This window comes from Arvicanthis niloticus, chromosome 11 (genome assembly GCF_011762505.2).
Source record: "Arvicanthis niloticus isolate mArvNil1 chromosome 11, mArvNil1.pat.X, whole genome shotgun sequence".
Classification (NCBI taxonomy): Eukaryota; Metazoa; Chordata; class Mammalia; order Rodentia; family Muridae; genus Arvicanthis; species Arvicanthis niloticus.
In genome coordinates this window covers 38,601,652-38,615,619 of record NC_047668.1, presented here as the reverse complement: position 1 = coordinate 38,615,619, position 13,968 = coordinate 38,601,652, and positions in this window count along the sequence as shown.

Sequence of the window (13,968 nt, the reverse complement as noted above, 5' to 3'; positions counted from 1 at the left end):
AGTTGGGGGAAAGTAGAACATTAATCTGGATGCAAAAGGCAGTTTGATGTCAACATCATCTTCCTACCCCATCTCTGACTTCGATTTCAAAATCTGACCCAGCCTCCCAGCTCATGCTATTTACTTAAATTGCCTATTTCCTTTGACCCAACTCTCAGTATGCAGTTTCAAATTCTGAATGTCCATCAACCTTCCAACAACTTTACCAACTCTGGTGTCCAGCATGCTCTCCCCGCTTGACTTGAGCTGCAATGTTCTGTGTTGCAAGCTTATCTGGTGTGCCTAGAGAAAAGCCACAGACTATCCCTGCTTTCTACCCTACAGAACCCCTCTCTTCCTCACCTGAGCCCCGATACTCTCATTTTGGAACTCACGTGGCCCTGCCTGAATACACTACATTCCACTTGCCTAGCTATAGCCCCTTGCTGAACTCCTGCTTTCTGGGGCCCAGGACAATGGAGTGAAGCACAAAGCCAGTGCCAAGTTCCACACCCGTGAGCTCAGGTTACAAACCTTCCAAAGACCACATGCTAAGATTAGAAATCCCAGGATGGTGTATAATAAGAGAATCTGTTCCTTGTCTTGAGTTTTCATTACAATGGAGCCCAGAACAGGCAATTCTAAACAGGAAAAGTCCTGTCATCATCTTACTGGATCACTTGCTCTGCTTCCTGTCTTAGGTTTAGCAGCCATTGCTGAGGAAAGTTTCTTCTAAGGAACCTGTGCTTCCTTGGATAGACTTTGTCCCAATACACACACCTCACTAGGAAACTATAACGCACTAAATGTTTCTTCTTGAGTCTCCCCTTAGTCACTGCATAAGTAGCATGATCTCACCCCCTTGACTGACAGGAAAACAGAATGACCCATACCTAATGCTTTTAAAAAATCACCCCCATTTTAGAAATCATGAGATACTTTTTGCAGGCCAATTTTTCTAGGTTTGTCTGGATGTCAGCCCATCATCCTATACTATTGTTAGATTGAATAGCTTAACATGTACAGAGAATAAACTGGATGTCTATTCTATGAAGATGCCCAAGATAATGATGGATGAGTTCACAGGTAGATGAAAGTCCACAGGTAGATGGGCTACCCATGAAGCTGTCACTGAGTTGGCACAGATGGCCAAATCCGCACTCCTTATAGGCTATGTGAGTAGGAAAGCCCTTACCACCCATCAATAGCACAAACAGCAAAATGAAATAGAGCTTCTACCTGGAATAACTCTAGTGTCCTAACTAACTTTCTGCCTGTGGCTTCTGTGCATCATCTACTCCTCCACCCTCCCACAGTCTACTTCTCGGACATGGGAAGCACAGACCTGTTATCAAAATGTTTGCTGAGAGAATAATGACTCCCACCGAAGAGTGCAATTTACGTTTTCTCACAGATCCAGGCAGGCCGGAATACGCCTTCACTATGGGAAACATCATAGAGCTGCCCACTGGCTCCTCCCCTTCTGCCCTAAAGAAATGGTATCTATGCCCCATACAAGCTCAAACCAGGCCAATTGTGCCTAGCCAGTGATCTAGGCACCAGACCTGAATATTCTTCCTTTAATGCACTGGAAGGAGGTTAAGTTGCTGCAGACCTGTGTTGAAAACAATAGCCCTCAGACTTTTCTTTGAAAGCCCTGAGACCCTGAGTTATGCCAGCAACCAGAGATCCTTCACAAGCTGACCTCTCTCTCAGCCTGTGTGCCCTAGAGCCTCCTGTTCTCTCTTCTTGGAAGCTATGTGTCCCTAACCTTTATTAGAAGTTAGTTCTCAGAGCTGCTCTGTGCACATTGCTTCCAGCACCATCTGTGTTTTCTGTGTGGACATGGGTGAGTATCTAGCACATAGATACAGGGAAAGATTGGACTCCCAGCCCCATCCACCACTGACAGTGAACAGTTGTACGCTGATCCGTTGAAGTTGTTGTTTTCCATCCATCGTCTAGATCTACAATCTGGTCTATAGTATGTACCTGTAAGTTAGGAAGCTCAAAACTGTCTAACAGTGGTATATCTATGCAAAACACTCAGAACATGACTGTGATCCACAGATACTGGCCTGGCCATTGTTGAGGTGTGTAGGTGGCCAATGGAATATGATAGAAACAATGACAAAGTGGGAAGAGCCCTTCCCCCCAAGATCTAGAACCCATTTTTGTATACTTTCTCCATCAATATTCACAGAAAATACTTATCAAGTGGTTTTTAGAGCTAAGGGTGGAAATGGGACCTACCCACAATTCCATCACTCAGGGAATTGAAACAGAAAGTTCATGAGTGGGAGGCCAGCCTGGGCTATATAACAAGATCCGGTGTCAAAGAAACAAACCATGAGGTGGAGGCCAACCTGGGCTACCTGTAAGCAAGCAATAATTGACTCAATTGTTCCTTAAGCAGCAGATCTCTCACTGCCTTCCAGCAACGTGGATTCCAGCTGTCCTTCAAGTATTGATGGACAGCTGTGTTTTCTTCAGAAAGCAGCAGAGATACCCAGGCTTTCTGTTCTCACTCTGAACACAACCATATACTCCATTTCTACTATGTTGGCTGTGTTTCCCAGGGACAAAGCATTATTAATTTTTTCTTCTGATATTCACTGTGAGTCAAACATAAAAAAAAAAAATCCCTAGTTTGGTCCCTGGAGTCTTGGTACTGTTGTCCCCAGAGGCCAGCCCCACCCTCATGGATAAGAGAACAAATTCTGACAGCTGCCAGGAGGCTGCCAGATGGGCTGTGGGAGACTCTGGTGAACACAGTCAATTAAGTTGGTGAAATACTAAAACTTGGCATGGAACCTCCCTTTCATCATGCTTCCGATCTATTGTCATCTGAGGGACTGGACCTGATTGATCTCTGTGGTGGGTCACTCGAGATGGATGGTTGAGGTTAGATATTCAGCCTCTAGCAGCAGAATCTAAGGCCTTTTTTTTTTTTTTTTTTTTAAATATATATATATCCATTTAGAATGTCTGCTAGCCTCTGATTGTGTTCTTTGAGGGAGAAATTCACTTCTTCATGTGTGCAACCAGAAGCCTTTGAACATCCACCACATACCAGGCAAAGTCCTGGGGACCTTGGAGCACATGCTGGGTAGGAGGCAGTACTTGATCTTAATGAGTGAGCTAGACTTCAGTTATGATGCTGATGCAAACTGCAAGGATGCAGCTAAGCATAGTCAGGGTTAACATGTCCCTAACCCTTTAGCTTTTAGGCTTCTTTGCAAAATAAGGAGAAGGAAAGAACAATTAAATGTGACTTTGAATGCTGCAGACCAGCCCTAGAGGGGGGGTGGGGGGAGACTTGTCATTCCAGGCAGGGTGAGGCTGCTCTTTCAATGGTTTGCCTAGGATCCTCTCCAGGCTCCTCCCAGGCTCCTCCCCCAGCTCTTCTCTAGGCTTCTCCTGTATCTAGATTCAGTACTATCTTATCTACAGAGCTTCAGTGTGCATTCAGTGTAGTTGAGGTTCTAGACAGTGTTATGGAGTGACAGAAGTCTAGATAACCTCCTATTGACCAGCATCATGCATCAGACAAAGTGTCAAACACATAGATCCTGTGGCATTGTCCTTGGATACTCCTATATCTAGTTCTGGCCCCTGGACTGATCTAGACAAGTAGCTCCTTAACATTTCACCTCAGGGTTCTTCTTTGCTTGATATTTCTTGAGGACCCCAAGGGTTATACTTATGAAGCTATAGGTAGCTAAACTTGCCATATTAAAAATTTAAAATTTGAAATGTTTAAAATATAGCAATATATAAGGAGGCATCATATTTATCATCAGAACAATGATGTTATCACACACTAAGTAACCTCTGGAAAAATACCACCAGTTGATCAGCTATACATCACTATTAATCACCATCTAGTACAAAAAAGAAGCTTCTCTGATGAGGGTTGAGAGATGCACTAGTCTATGGTTATAAGAAGAACCTCAGGAGCAGTTTAATACAATGCCTATTTAGCAGCATAATAGTGGTAGATTCTCCCTTAGGGCCTATTACACACGGTTTTCTGGCCCAGTTAACAATATCATGTATGAATTTCATTTTGTAGAGAAAGTTTTTAATTCAACCAGAAAGTGCTGGTTATGCCCAGAGAGTTCATACCACTAGTCCACCAATAGGTATATCTTGTCAGGCCAGTCGTTATTGTAGTGTGCAGGGTCCACAGAGAAGTAAAATTGTTGATCACTTTTCTCCTTTAGTATTGTAAGTGAACTTTCCTCAATTAGGAAAGCTAGCCAGGAGGAATGTAGCTTCCAGGTCCTATGACTCAAATATGTGGTGCCTTCAGCAGTAGGGTCTATCACCAAGTTCTGGAGGGTAACCAAGACCATTGGCAATTTACATGTAATGTTTGGGGGTACCTGTGGAACTCTATTGACCAACAACTCAGAAAGGGGTAATCTATACTTGGCCCTGGGCTTTTTATTCAGTAGCCCATGATATCCATGACAGACATTGCCTCTTGATATAGGGTAACTCCATTTAAACCACACACACGCACATGCACACGCACACGCACACACACGTTAAGAGGCCTCTGGGTATGGGGTCACTTCTCATTTCCACTCACTCCATAGCATGGGCCTCTACCATGTGTTCATTTCTCTTATTAACATTTTTATCTGTTTCTCTAAAGCTTCTATAGGTTAAGCCTTTACCTTCATTTCTGATGTTGAGTTGGAAGTAACTTTTATTTATGATGTAAGCTGTATAGAGTTGGCATTAAAACGCACTTCTTCAGCATGTGAATCTAGGTTTCCTAGTACCATTTTCTGGAAAAAAAAAAAAAAAAGAACACATTTACTTGTGTTTAAAATTTTAATCCTTCCTCTTCCTCTTCATTAGCCAGGGACAGTTGGATAGCAATTCCAGCCAGCCAAGGCCCCACACTCTTCCCCTTCTAAAATGTGTCCTTCACTCCAGGTTTATGTGCCTCAGGTAGCCTTTCAGTGGAGAAGTATCCATGGTGTTACTCCTATCTTGATGGGCCTCAGGATCCTCCCCACTGGCAGCGGTCCTGAAATGTGTAGGTGCAGAATTTATATGGAAGGTTAAAACATGCAGAAAGTAATTCCTGTCTGAATTTAGAACAGAAGTTTCTTTCTTAACAAAAATATGGAAATTATAATGGAATATAGAAAACCACTTGTCTTTTTTCTCAAAATCTATAATCATAGGAAAAGGGCAAAATTTTAAAAACAAGAAGAGTTGCTGTCAGAATGTCTGACACATGCTAGAGAACTGATGCTACCTTCTTTATAGTCATCTTAAAACTCGTGTAGACTTCAACATCTATAAGATCTACTAATTACTGTTTGGAGTCAAAAGAATGTGTCCCTTCTGAATTAGGGAAGGAACAAAATGTTAAGAACAAACAAACAAACAAACAAACCCCCAAACTCTTTGTAGGCAGTGATGCATTTGTATGTGACCCAACATTTGTAAAACTACACATTTATTTAAAGGAATGTGATATGTATAAACAATGAAATTTGAATACAAATATTTTAGAAATGAGTCTACCAAGAGAAAATTGTACAGGAATTTATAAAGAGTTATTAGGAGATTTACACAATGGGATATGACTCAGCAGTGAAAAGTATATTGTTATATACTATATGGGGATGAATCTCAGAAACTCTAGGTGATGTGAATAAATTTAGGTACAAGTAATCCCTAAGATGTTGTTTGTAAATCAAACAGCAGGCTAAAGTCCTGGATTTGATAATAGAATTCTGGAGATAGACTGCTGAAAGGCTAGAGAATAATTACACAGGACATACACCCACAGCCTTTGTTAACACTACCATATTGTATCTGGAGATGGAGACAGTGGTAGAGTGCTTATCTGCATGCATGGCCATTGCTTTGATCTTTAGTACGTCATAAAACTGGGGAAGGGAACGCATGTCTATAATGTCAGCATTTGGGGAGGTAGAGGCAAGAGGATCAGAAGTTCAAAGTTATCATCAGTTATCGTAGCAGGTTGTAGTCCAGCCTAGGCTGTATAAAACTGGATCTTTAAAACAATCAAACAAACAGGCAGGAGAGATAGCTCAGTGATTCTGTTCTTCCACAGAACTAGAGCTTAGTTCCCAGTACTCACATGGTGGCTAATAACCATCTGTAACTCCAGTTCCAGGAGATCTACTTTCCTCTTTTGTCCTGCAGGTACTGCATGCATGTGATGATATTCATGCACACTGGCAAAACTCATACACATAAAATTTAAAATAAAGGATAATAAAAAAATTTCCAAAAGAGTTGCAGGCTAGCCTAGGCTACAGAGCAGATGGCTATCTTAAAAACAAAACCCGCAAAAACAAACCAATCAAAAATGTTGTCAAATGTGAACTCTCCAAGTATCGAAACTATCCTCCTAGAGACCCACACTTGGACCTTTGTCACATGCATTCAGCATGGCTCTGCCTTTCCTAGTCTCCAAGGCCAGAAGGGCAGTGGCATTGTTTGGGGTCATGGACTGTGAGACCCAGAGTGGTTCTAGAGCTTCTGCCATTCCACTGGGATGTGTAGCAGCCTCTCTCAAAATAGCTTGCCTCTCTGTCAAACAATGAAAAGTAAAGTATGACCCCTGGAACTGTTAATAGCACTGAAGAGAAGAGGCACATTGTGTCTAGGGTTCTCGTCGTGTAAGTGTAAGTGCAGAGCAGGTGAAAGTTCCCTGTCCCATCCATGGCTAGGTTGACACCAAAGCCAGAGAAAGAAATGCTCTTCACAGAGGGACAATGAGCTGCAGGCTCTTAACAGATTTTCTATTTAGCCCTCAGAAAGGCGCTTTTCACCTCGAAGTCTGTATTTCCATCCTTTAGGAACATGCTATTTAATTCCTCATTCACCTTTTCCAGATGAGCCTCCACCTTCATGGGGATACAATAAGGCTACCATCCTGCTCTGCTTTACGTGCTCACCCTCTCCTGCCGAGCTTCAGTCTTCAGCGAGTCTCAATAAAACACACATGTCCTTCCATTCATTTGTCACAGCCTCAGTCCTTCAATTTTAGAATCTAATTTCTTCAGTGATGGTGATGGCTGATCTTGTCAACTTGAATGGATTGGAGAAGGCCCAGTACAGGTGTGAGTCACACTTTTGACTGAAAGTGTTTCCAGGACTGTCTCAGAAGGGAAGACCTACTCTGAATATGACTGGCATAATCCTCTGGTCTCCTGGACTGAGTAGAAAGAGAGAAAGAAAAAACTCAGATAAACACAGCTAGAGAAGTGTTCTCCTTTCTCTGCTTCCTGGTGCACCAAAATGTGAGCAAGCAGCCTCCAGTCCACGCTGCTGCAGACAGGACCTGGCTCCTTACCATTCCCATCTCTTCACAATGAACTGTGCACCCTAAACTGTGAGCCACACTAAACCCTGCTGACCTCAACTTGCTTCTTGTCAGGGATTTGGTCACAGCTAGGAGGAAAGTAGCAGTGAGATTGCTTAGTTCTTTCAGTATATCATCATGGTTTGTTAAATTCGACCCATGTCCAGTTTTCTCAGTTGACAAATTCTAACACATCATACACAGCCTAAGTGAAAAAATTTCCATATATTCTTCAGGACAAAACAGGTTAAGCTGCCCAATGAGAGATCTGAAATTCTCAGTTTTGTAGTACAGAGAGCACTGTTTTCCTGCTTGCACATTGCTTCATGTAGATACTGGCTGTCTCACTGTGATCACTCATGGCTCCAGACTTGTGGAGGCTGTATCTTGATATTCATGGCTTGCCTTCTGGGTGGGGATAGGGACACAGTAGAGGTTCATTGGGAAGGAATTCTTCACTTTCCAAATGACACATTTTACTTAGTCAACGCAGCATGGGACAGCTTCCAGCGTTGAGGTTTTATACCAGGAAGAAGGCATGAAAATATTTGTTAGGTAGTTCTAAGGGCTTTCCCCCTAAGTGACACTGGATTACATGGATCACAATGTCATGTTCATGCTTCTGATTTCAAGAGCACAATTAAAACTCCTGCATGCTTGGGTGTGGATGCTGAACTGAGCAGTGACTTTTTGTTTCTCTGTTATTTATTTGCTTATTCAGGGAAAGGGTCTAACTATGAAACTCAGGCTAGACTAGATCTCATTAGCCAAGTATAGCCTTCACTCTAGGATCCTTCAATATCAGTCCCCCAAATGCTAGGATTCCAGATGTGTAACACCAAACCTGGTTTGGAGAAATGACTTCTGTTATTTATCATCAGGACAGATCAAATACTCCCAAGTTCTGCACCTAGAGAACTCACATCGTTGAGGCTCCAATTACTCCACAGTGTTTCCAAAGACTGTCAGAGACTCTGGAAACAATCTGTAAGCATTGTTGGAAATCCCAGGGAATATTGGAGGCCAGCTGCTAGTTGAACAAGAGGAAGGAGATGACAAAGAATACACAGGCAGAATATGGCCTCCATGCAAAGAGCAGCTCTGACTAAAACTCTGTACCCTGGTCCCAGGGCTGACATTTCTAGAAGACTTTCACATTTTCAAAGTTAATTCACACATGCATTCCATAATGTCCACTGGCAGCTACAGAGTATTTAGCATCTTGTAGAGAAATGTAAAAGATCTCCTTGTAGCATGAGATATAAACAAGAGGTCCAGTGGGCAAATGTGACACCCCCAAAGCAAGGTATGGGTACAGGTAGAAGCATATAACATTTTCAGCAAGATATCCAGGGGCAGCTTACATTATCATAGGGTCCAGTAAGGTTATTGAAGGGCTTGGAATGATGCAGAGAAGACATTTGCCAGAAAAATAAAAGCAATGTAGACTAAACAAAAACTAATAGTTGTGAAAGCATGGGCTCATGAAGCTGTGCCTGAGGCAAAATTAAGCTGTGTAACAGCCATGTATGATAGAAACATGTATGGAATGCCTAGAATCAGGCATGTCCTTATGGCATGGAGAAATGCCTCCTGCATTTGAGGTCAGCTTTCACTCACCATTCGCTTAGAATTTCACTCCTCACATGCATGTGCCCTTGGCCTTCGGTATGACCTGAGGGAAATCTGCAGAATGAGAGCAGTGCATGCTGGCTTTCATGGCACCCATTTTCACAGATCCTTGTTTTGTTTGTATTAGTCTCTATTCTCTTGTAAAACTGTGTTGCACGTAAGAGTGTGCATGCATGTACACATGTATGAGAGGGGGTTGTTACACACAAAGCGCTTAGTGCATGTGTGAAGGTCAGAGAAAACATTCAGGAGCCGTTTCTCCCTTTCCACTGTGAATTATGAGGATCAAACACAGACAGTCAAGACTGCATGATAATACATTACTGGATGTGCCATCTTGCTGGCCCTGCTCTATTTCTTGTTTGATTCAGCTATTTCCTTTCATTTCAATAGTATTCATGGTGCTCTCAGTGTATCTTTATTTAAAAGTATGCACTTATTTTCATTTATGTGTATATGTGTGTGCCTGCAGGCTGATATGTACTTGCATGCAGTTGCAGTGGAGGCCAGAAGACAGCATTGGATCCTCTGGAGCTAGAACTACAGAGGGTTGTGAGTTGTCCAAAGTAGGTCTGGAAAACTGTGCCTGCTCCTGTTGTAACTACAGGGTCATGCCTTTAGCCCTCTGTTCAGTTATTAGCACCTTATAGACCAACCATCCCTAGTAGGCTTTAACTTGCTTCTATAATCCAACATAAACAGCAAGAGGCAGTGGAGAATGGTATAGACACCACATCTCACTGAATATTAGGATGCAGCCTCACAGAACCATTGCCTGAGCATGTCTGAGGCTAGGAACATAGTGCTCACTTACTGTAGGCTCTGGCTCAATGTACAGCTTTGTCTTCTACTGACTGCTGTGTAGCTAGCTCTTAAAGTTCAAAACCTGTAGCACGACAAATGACTTTTCTACAGGAGACATGGAAAGAATCTGGTACACGTTAGATCATGCAGCCTTTCACCAGCTGTCTGTCTAAAAGAAGCTTCAAAGTTTTTATTACAGCTACACAAAAGTGGCTCAGGTCATCTGCTATCCTGTACAGTGAGGCAAATAAGCACTGCATCCCTGGCCCTGCGTGGCAAGGCACAGAAGCACGCTATAAGCAGACCATCACCAGCCGTGGTCTATTCAGGGCAGAACAGATATTTTTCAGGCTTTATTATTCTGCTTTTCTAAAGGGCATTTTCTCAGTACAGATCTTAAAATCATTTTCTGCTCTTATTAGATTCTTATTTCAAGCTTGGGATGAGACATCTCTATCGTACTGACTGTTCCCTGTCATCAAAGCACACCGTGTCTCTCATTTGCTTATGTCCCCACTGTGAAACATATTGAGTTTTTGCTACAGAGGAGACAGGCTAGCCCCACTGATTACCAGGGCCATTTCACAGTTCTGTTTGCTTGAGGCCAGCTTGTTACTGTCCCCATGTGCACCAGTAAATCTTGGCAGAGCAGAGTGATCTTTCCAGAGAGAGACCAAGAGAGAGAGAGAGAGACTGCTCGGTGTGGATGTAGGACACCACTCCAGTTGAGGTGAAGTGGGACTCAGCAATATGAGTGGCCTGAACGTCAGAGATCAGTCACATCTTACTTCCAAATGACACATGAAAAAGACATTAAATTGGTCTCCAGCCTCAGATATCTCTGAAAGACTGGGATTCCAGGAGGGAGTGGTCAGAGGGGCTTAGATATAAAGGAAACAAGGGACTCTTAAGAAGATGATGAGATCACATTTATCTGTAAATAGAGACAGCATATGGCAAGTGCTGCTACTATGCAGTAGGTCTGGTGGGAAATGCCTGATGCTTGAAAGCACTCATGTTTCCCTCACCCTATCCATGGGAGCAGAAAGGGGAGGTGTTGACAGGAAACTGGAGGGCCTGTTGGTTTCTAAAACTGCTTTCTGGAGAGTCTCCCCAACTTTCCACCCATGAGACCTTGAGAGAAGGAACAGGATTTCCTATCAGATTGAAAGGAAGGAGCCAAGCAGTGTTATGTGTGGGGAGCCCCACTGGATCAGTGGCTTCTTCAGTGCAGGGACTCTGGGTTATCTGCAGTATGACACAGGGATGCTGGCAGAAGCATCCTTCGGTATAAACTTGTATCATAAGAAATGAGGGCAAGTTGTCAAATTCCTCAGATGAGAGGGCATGAGAAGGAATGCTGAGGCAAGGTATCTTACTAAGACTTCTCAGTTTGTTGGTACAATGGCTAATTCTGATTTCTAACTTGATGAGAACAAGAAATACCTGGGGTGTGAGTGAGATCCTCCCTGATGTGTCTTGGAGTTTGTGGAAAGGTATCACTGAGGAGGAATATCTACAGTAAATCCTTAAATGTGGGCATTACCCACAGACTGTGGGAGATCCCATGAACTGGGGTACCAGATGGAGTATAAGGCAAAAAAAAAAAAAAAAAAACCAGGGACGTTTCCAAGCACCAGCATTCTTCTTTCTACTCCCTAATCTGGGAAGATGTATAAAGCTGTGTCATAGGTTCTGCTTGCCTCCCTTGCCCTAATAGATTGTACCCCCTTAAGCTATGAGCTGAAATAAATCAGTTCTCCTTGAAGGTGCTTCTTTCAGGTGTCCATCACAGTGAGGAGAATAGAAACCACACAGGTGGGACCAAGACCTTTGCACCACAGGATTTATAATAAAAGCTATGTACATTATTTTTCTTTTTTTTTCCCGGTCTGACTCAAAAGAAGCTATACAGCTTTACAAAGTGAGAACAAGAATTAAGACTATGTTTTAAAAACTGAATAGCCTTGCGTAAGAACTGCCTTTTAACTGAGGCCTTTTGCTCACTGTAATTGTATCAAGGGCATTTTGAATGTCCCCATTAAAAAAAAAATCAAACAGGTGTATCTTAATGACAGCAATATGAAATGTCAATCAGAGAATAACCTGCAGCACATTTTTTTTTGTTACTACTTCTTTCCACAGGCTGTGATCCAGTTGATGGGGATCTGCTTAGAGCCAAGAATGAGGGGCTTGGGTGGGGCCAATGAAGAATATCAGAATCTGCTCAGTCTGCATCATGTATCATGGTTGAGCGTATTTGCAGGGCAACATGGTGATAATTCAAGGCAAGCCAGGCTAATTAGCATATTGCATGGACATCATTTTTTTTGTATTACGAACCATCTATCACATGATTCTTTCAAAATATTTTTTTTATATTTTGAAATTGAAATATAATGAAGTCATTTCCCCCTTACCTTTTATTATTTGTTCCTCCTCACATGTCTCCTTGCTTTCTCACAAATTGATAGACTGTGTTCCTTTCGCTGTTGTTACATACACACCTATACAGAGGCATACATACATGTTCATAAATATCTAAATACAACCTACTCAGTCCATATAATGTTATTTGTAAGTATATTATTTCAGAGGTGACCATTTGGTATTGGGTAACTAATTGGGGAAGTATTTTCCGTTCTAATAAAATGAATGGTAGCTACCCGTGCTATGGGAGACTAGGACTCATTCCTTCTGTGTGACGTAATGTTTTGAATTTGCAGCCTCTTGTAATTTATGTGCTATTTTGACAGTATTGTTTTATAGAACAGCCCCCAGGGAACACTTCAATTCCCTCTTCACAAAATAAGTTAAAGTCATTGAATTAAAAATTATTATTATTTTTTTAACTTTACAAATATGACCACCACGGCAAGTCTCCACTTTACTCTGCACTCAATAAATTCTCAATTATTTGAAGAGTTTGGGTAACGAATTAATTATTTTAAGTTCTTGAAACATCTAATAAATTCAGATTTTAAGTAAAAACTCTTTGAAAACATTTCCAAAATATATTAGCAAATATCTATGACATATAAATACTTATTAGCAGTCGTCCATGTCTAGTTCACGCTATAACACGAAACACAACAAACCAGGTCTGCAATGCTGGAAGCCCATCATGTAATAGACCCAGGGAATGCTATAGACGTTGTCAGTGACTCATAGAGAAAGTTAATTGATAGAATTACTGATGTTCATTCATATTGCTCTCTTTTGCATTCATGCAGAAATGGAAATTACCATTGTTTCTTGGCCTCTGAGGTCCTGGAGACTCCATGTTAACGGGAATCAGCATGGCGTCTGCAGGTTCACTCTGCTCCCATGCCATTGGGAGTACTTTATTTGCAGCTGTAATTAAGCACCTGACAGGAAGCAGGTTAAGAGAGGAGGGTTTATTTTGGCCTCTGGTTCAAGGAACAGAGTCCATCATGAAAGGGAAGCTTCCAGCTTTGATCACATGAGGCTGTTTGCTCACATCTGGGCAGGCCAACAAGTAATAAGAGACAAGCTCTTCCCAGTTTGCTTTCTCCTTTTCCTTCTCTTCAGTCTTGAAGTTCATGGAATGTTTTGGCTCATGCTTGGGGTGTGTCTTGTCTCCTCTGTTACTTCATTCTGAAGATGCCCTGAAAAAGAAACCCAGAATTGTGCCTCACTTATTCATTATTCTTGTAAACTAACTGTATTTATTTTTTACTTACTTGCTTGCTTATTTATTGTGGCGTGATTTATGCTATGTGTGTAGACGTCAGAGGAGAATGTGTGGGAGTCAGTTCTCTCCTTCCACCGTGTACGGATCCCAGGGGCTCCGGAGTAAGTACCTTTCTCTGAAACTACCTTAATCTGCTAAGTGATCTAGCCAGCCCTTCTTAGACACTCCTTAACCCAATCCAGTTGACAATCAAAATTAGCCATCACAACTAAGTAGTTTCTTCTCATTAGGCAATCTGAGACCAGAACACTTTAGCGAAGCAAAACTTGTGCCACCCAAGTATATGCTCATTTAAAAGGCTTAAATAAAATTAAGTAAAGAAGATTGTTTTCAGTAGTTAATGAATCATTATAATTTTGTTCTTATTAAGACTTATTAAACACCAACCATTACTGGCCACTGCTCAAATGGTAGGACATAGATGTAAAAGACCTGGCAGAAGCCAGTCACATGATATTCAAAGTTTGGGTGGGGC